Genomic DNA, 7,249 nt, shown 5'->3' on the forward strand with positions numbered 1-7,249 from the left:
TCTTTAAGAAGAAGACAGACGCGGATGGTAATGTGACCATCTATAAAGCTCGGCTTGTCGCTAAGGGTTATCGACAAGTTCAAGGGGTTGACTACGATGAGACTTTCTCACCGGTAGCGAAGCTGAAGTCCGTCCGAATCATGTTAGCAATTGCCGCATTCTATGATTATGAGATATGGCAAATGGACGTCAAAACGGCATTCCTTAATGGTTTCCTTAAGGAAGAATTGTATATGATGCAGACGGAAGGTTTTGTCAATCCTAAGAATGCTAACAAGGTGTGCAAGCTCCAACGCTCGATTTATGGGCTGGTGCAAGCATCTCAGAGTTGGAACATTCGCTTTGATGAGATGATCAAAGCGTTTGGGTTTACGCAGACTTATGGAGAAGCCTGCGTTTACAAGAAAGTGAGTGGGAGCTCTGTAGCATTTCTCATATTATATGTAGATGACATACTTTTGATGAGAAATGATATAGAGCTTTTGGACAGCATTAAGGCCTACTTGAATAAGAGTTTTTCAATGAAGGACCTTGGAGAAGCTGCTTATATATTAGGCATCAAGATCTATAGAGACAGATCAAGACGCCTCATAGGTCTTTCACATAGCACATACCTTGATAAGATATTGAAGAAGTTCAATATGGATCAGTCTAAGAAGGGGTTCTTGCCTGTGTTGCAAGGTGTGAAATTGAGCTCAGCTCAATGTCCGACCACGGCAGAAGATATAGAAGAGATGAGTGTCATCCCCTATGCCTCAGCCATAGGTTCTATTATGTATGCCATGCTGTGTACCAGACCTGATGTAAACCTTGCCGTAAGTTTGGTAGGTAGGTACCAAAGTAATCCCGGCAAGGAACACTGGACAGCGGTCAAGAATATCCTGAAGTACCTGAAAAGGACTAAGGAAATGTTTCTCGTCTATGGAGGTGACGAAGAGCTCGTCGTAAAGGGTTACGTCGACGCTAGCTTTGACACAGATCTGGATGACTCAAAGTCACAAACCGGATACGTGTATATTTTGAATGGTGGGGCAGTAAGCTGGTGCACTTGCAAGCAGAGCGTCGTGGCGGGATCTACATGTGAAGCAGAGTACATGGCAGCCTCGGAGGCAGCACATGAAGCAATTTGGATGAAGGAGTTCATCACCGACCTAGGAGTCATACCCAATGCGTCGGGGCCAATCAAACTCTTCTGTGACAACACTGGAGCTATTGCACTTGCCAAGGAGCCCAGGTTTCACAAGAAGACCAGGCACATCAAGCGTCGCTTCAACTCCATTCGTGAAAATGTTCTAGATGGAGACATAGATATTTGTAAAGTACATACGGACCTGAGTGTAGCAGATCCATTGACTAAACCTCTCCCTAGAGCAAAACATAATCAACACCAGAATTCCATGGGTGTTCGATTCATCACAATGTAACTAGATTATTGACTCTAGTGCAAGTGGGAGACTGTTGGAAATATGCCCTAGAGGCAATAATAAAAGCATTATTATTATATTTCCTTGTTCATGATAATTGTCTTTATTCATGCTATAATTGTGTTATCCGGAAATCGTAATACATGTGTGAATAATAGACACCAACATGTCCCTAGTAAGCCTCTAGTTGACTAGCTCGTTGATCAACATATAGTCATGGTTTCCTGACTATGGACATTGGATGTCATTGATAACGAGATCACATCATTAGGAGAATGATGTGATGGACAAGACCCAATCCTAAACATAGCATAAGATCGTATAGTTCGTTTGCTAGAGTTTTTCCAATGTCAAGTATCTTTTCCTTAGACCATAAGATCGTGTAACTCCTGGATACCGTAGGAGTGCTTTGGGTGTACCAAACGTCACAACGTAACTGGGTGACTATAAAGGTATACTACGGGTATCTCCGAAAGTGTCTGTTGGGTTGACACGGATCAAGACTGGGATTTGTCACTCCGTATGACGGAGAGGTATCACTGGGCCCACTCGGTAATACATCATCATTATGAGCTCAAAGTGACCAAGTGTCTGGTCACGGGATCATGCATTACGGTACAAGTAAAGTGACTTGCCGGTAACGAGATTGAACAAGGTATTGGGATACCGACGATCGAATCTCGGGCAAGTAGCATACCGATTGACAAAGGGAATTGTATACGGGGTTGCTTGAATCCTCGACATCATGGTTCATACGATGAGATCATCGAGGAGCATGTGGGAGCCAACATGGGTATCCAGATCCCGCTGTTGGTTATTGACCGGAGAGCGATCTCGGCCATGTCTACATATCTCCCGAACCCGTAGGGTCTACACACTTAAGGTTCGGTGACGCTAGGGTTGTAGGGATATGTATATGCAGTAACCCGAATGTTGTTCGGAGTCCCGGATGAGATCCCGGACGTCACGAGGAGTTCCGGAATGGTTCGGAGGTAAGGAATTATATATAGGAAGTGCTATTTCGGCCGTCGGGATAAGTTTCGGGGTCCCCGGTATTGTACCGGGACCACCGGAAGGTTCCCGGGGGTCCACCGGGTGGGGCCACCTGCCCCGGGGGGCCACATGGGCTGTAGGGGTGTGCGCCTTGGCCTATATGGGCCAAGGGCACCAGCCCCAAGAGGCCCATGCGCCAGGAGATCAAGAAAGGAAGAGTCCTAAAGGGGGAAGGCACCTCCTAGGTGCCTTGGGGAGGAGGGATTCCTCCCTTGGCCGCCGCCCCCCTAGGAGATTGCATCTCCTAGGGCCGCCCCCCCCCCCCTAGGCTCCCTATATATAGTGGGGAAGGAGGGCCTCTCACACCATGCCTTTGGTGCCTCCCTCTCCCTCTCCAACACATCCTCCTCCTCCATAGAGCTTGGCGAAGCCCTGCCGGAGTACTGCAGCTCCATCACCACCACGCCGTCGTGCTGCTGCTGGAGCCATCTTCCTCAACCTCTTCTCCCCCTTGCTGGATCAAGTAGGAGGAGACGTTACGCTGACCGTACGTGTGTTGAACGCGGAGGTGCCGTCCGTTCGGTGCTAGGATCTCCGGTGATTTGGATCACGTCGAGTACGCCTTCCTCATCCCCGTTCTTTGAACGCTTCCGCGCGTGATCTACAAAGGTATGTAGATGAAATCCGATCACTCGTTGCTAGATGAACTCCTAGATGGATCTTGGTGAAACCGTAGGAAAATTTTTGTTTTCTGCAACGTTCCTCAACACGAATTACCCAAACATCAAAATTTGTGCCATCGAAACTAAGAGTGTCAGAGAATCCTAAACCCCTAGTCGACATCCTCACTCTCTAGGCGGTTAAGCCCTAGAAACCTGGCTCTGATACCAATTGAAAGATCATGGATGTCGCCTAGAGGGGGGGTGAATAGGCGTTTAAAATAATTACGGTTTAGGCTTGAACAAATGCGGAATAAACCTAGCGGTTAATTTGTCAAGCACAAAACCTAAAACAACTAGGCTCACCTATGTGCACCAACAACTTATGCTAAGCAATATAAGCAACTATGTGATAGCAAGAAATATGACAAGAAACAATATGGCTATCACAAAGTAAAGTGCATAAGTAAAGGGCTCGGGTAAGAGATAACCGAGGCACGTGGAGACGATGATGTATCCCGAAGTTCACACCCTTGCGGATGCTAATCTCTGTTTGAAGCGGTGTGGAGGCACAATGATCCCCAAGAAGCCACTAGGGCCACCATAATCTCCTCACACCCTCGCACAATGCAAGATGTCGTGATTCCACTAAGGGGCCCTTGAGGGCGGTCACCGAACCCGTACAAATGGCAACCCTTGGGGCGGTCACCGAACCCGTACACTTTGGCAACCCTTGGGGCGGTCACCGGAACCCGTCAAATTGCTCGGGGCAATCTCCACAACCTAATTAGAGACCACGACGCTTGCCCGAAGCTTTAGACCACAATGATTAAGCTCCGAACATCACCAACCGTCTAGGGCACCCAAGCACCCAAGAGGAACAAGCTCAAGGGTACCAAGCACCCAAGAGCAATAAGCTTCTCAACTTGTAACTTCCACGTATCACCGTGGAGAACTCAAACCGATGCACCAAATGCAATGGCAAGGGCACACGGAGTGCCCAAGTCCTTCTCTCTCAAATCCCACCAAAGCAACTAATGCTAGGGAGGAAAATGAGAGGAAGAACAAGAAAGAGAACACAAAGAACTCCAAGATCTAGATCCAAGGGGTTCCCCTCACATAGGGTAGAAAGTGATTGGTGGAAATGTGGATCTAGATCTCCTCTCTCTTTTCCCTCAAAAACTAGCAAGAATCCATGGAGGAATTGAGAGTTATCAAGCTCGAAGAAGGTCAACAATCGGGGAAGAACACGAGCTCAAAGGATAAGATTCATTGGGGAAGAAGACCCCCTTTTATAGGAGGGGAAAAACCAATCGTTATGTGTTCAGCCCGCACACAAGCGGTACTACCGCTCCACGAGCGGTACTACCGCTCAGGCAGAAGAAACAGGGAAAAGGAGCAACAAAACATGAACCTTGGGGCGGTAGTACCGCAGGAGACAGCGGTACTACCGCTGGGTTAAGCGGTACTACCGCTCCCTTCGGCGGTACTGCCGCGCAGAACGAAGGGGAAAGGGAATGAGGGAACCGGGCGGTACTACCGCGGAGGAAGGGTGGTACTGCTGCTAAGGAGCGGTACTGCCGCACTACTGCCGCAGCGAGGTACCGCACAATCCGACACAGAAAAAGACCCCTCGAATCGACGCGGTAGGGACCTGGTAAGCCAGCGGTAGTACTGCTGCGGAGTCACCGCCGGTACTACCGCTGCGGAGCGGTACTGCCGCTTGAGACCCCTCAGCGGTACTATCGCTGGGTACCACGGTACTACCGCTGGGACCCTGACAAAAACCACACTCAAGAAAACAAGAACTGCCATAACTTCTGCATATGAGCTCCGAATTGAGCAAACTCGAGCTTGTTGGAAACAAGACGACGAGTAGCATCAAAACAGTGAATGGTTATAGTAAGAAGAGGCAGGGGAGGTATGCCTAACAAAAAGAGGAGTGAAACCTCCAACCGAGAAGAACCAGCAAAACCTCCAACATCGAAAATATAATAGAAGATGCAAGCGAACTCCATTTTCGATGAACTCAAGCTTGTCAACAAGATGACCGTAAGCTCTAAGACTCACAAAGAGAACCAAACAAGAACCAAGAAAGATGATGCAAGGATGCAATGGTTTGAGCTCTCAACGAACGATACGATCAAGCTACTCATCGAGAGCCCCCTTGATAGTATGGCAATCGATCCTATAACCCGGTCTTCCAACTACCAACATGAGACCGGTAAAATAGAAAACCTATCAAGGGCAAACCTTTGCCTTGCACATGGTCCACTTGAGCTAGATGATGACGATCTTGACTCCCTCAAGTTGGACCACCTTTCTTGATTGTGTTGGCTCGATGAAGACTAGTTGATTGCTCCCCCATACTCCACTATGGGTGAGCCTTTCTTCCGCACATCTTCAGAAGTCCATTGTCACCACAAAGGACGGCAAGCTTCAAGCATTTGATCTCTTCGTGATGCTCCACTTGAACTTGCACACCGCAACCTTTCTTGATTGTGTTGACTCGATGAAGACTAGTTGATTGCTCCCCCATACTCTACTATGGGTGAGCTACTCTTCCGCACATCTTCACAGGTCCATTGTCACCACAAAGGACGGCAAGCTTCAAGCATTTGATCTCTTCGTGGTGCTCCACTTGAACTTGCACACCGCAACCTAACCCCACAAAGAACCCTCACGAAGACCATGGGTTAGTACACAAAGCGTAATTGACAATGCTTACCATACCATGGGATCACTTGATCCCTCTCGGTACATCTTCTATGCTTTGTGGGTTGATCAACTTGATTCACTCTTTAACTTAGTCTTGATCAACCTCTCACAAGACCAATCTTTAGGTAATTCCTTGAATAGCACCTTGGTCGACACAAACTCTCCTTGAAACCAACACATGTACTCCAAGAAAAGCCTATGGAAAAAACCTTCAAATATAACTCAAGGCAACCATTAGTCCATAGAGATTGTCATCAATTACCAAAACCAAACATGGGGGCACCGCATGTTCTTTCAGAAGGGTATTTGTTCTTTCTTGAAGGAAAACATTTGGACCCGGCGCGCCGGCCGAACTTTCTGTCGGTCGCGCGCGGGACGTGGAATCAAATTTGATCCACCAATTAGATTGCCCCTCGCGCAAGCCCACCTTATCTTTTCTGATTCGTCACCGACCACCCGTCTCCTCCCCTCGGCCCCACAGTTGCCATGGCTACTACCTCTGATGAGAGGCCATGGTCGTTACCTCCGGCGCCAGACCTTGGCCGTGCCCATCTGTGGCGATGCCGCTGCTCGGACCAGCGCTGTGTTTTGCTACATTGCACGGCGATGCAGCGAAGATGGTGATTGTGATGCGACACATCACCCCGAGATTGGGGCTTTTGGTTCGCCTACCGATCACCATTTGATGCGAACCAAGCATAAGAACTGCGGCGGCGGCGGAGATGCTGGAACCATCAACGGTGCATCTTGTAATCCACAAGAGCAAAAGTTGGAACCAACGGTGTGCAATGTTGGAACCAGCAGCAAGGCGTGCTATGGCTAGCGGCGGGGATGCTGGTGAAAGCTTCAATCGGCATGAAAAAAGCTTCTCATCAACTAGCATGAAAATAGCTTCAACCGCGGAAAAAAGCTTCAACCGGTGTATAACAAAGGTTCAACCAGCGAAGGAGAAAGCTTCAACCATGGGGAAAAGCTTCAATGGGCGTGGATAAAAAGCTTCAACTACGAAAAAAATCTGTGAGAGGCACAGAAAAATCTTCAACCGTTGTGTGAAAATGCTTCAACCATGAAAAGAGCTTTAATGGGCATAGTAAAAAAAGCTTCAACCCACGAAAAACAGCTTCAACTATGGTGAAAAAAGCTTCAAGTGACATGGAAAAAAGCTTCAAGTGACATGAAAAAAAAGCTTCAACCGATACGGCATGCCGACGATGGTGCAAGCAGCGACATCGGGGAGCTGCGGCCGACGGCATGGTGGTGCTGCATCGCCACCGAGCTACAGTCGTTGCCACGCGGAGCTGCAACCAGAGGACGCAGCTGCTGCATGGGTGGAGCTAGGGACGAGGGCGGTGATCCATGACAAGGATGGTCGGCGAGGGCGCCGACCGGGACGAGGGCAGCCGGCAGGGGGAGAGGAGAGGGTGCATCGTCGGAGAAGCATGTGTTGCCGAGAAG

Source organism: Triticum dicoccoides, chromosome 4A (genome assembly GCF_002162155.2).
Source record: "Triticum dicoccoides isolate Atlit2015 ecotype Zavitan chromosome 4A, WEW_v2.0, whole genome shotgun sequence".
In the NCBI taxonomy this organism is placed as follows: Eukaryota; Viridiplantae; Streptophyta; class Magnoliopsida; order Poales; family Poaceae; genus Triticum; species Triticum dicoccoides.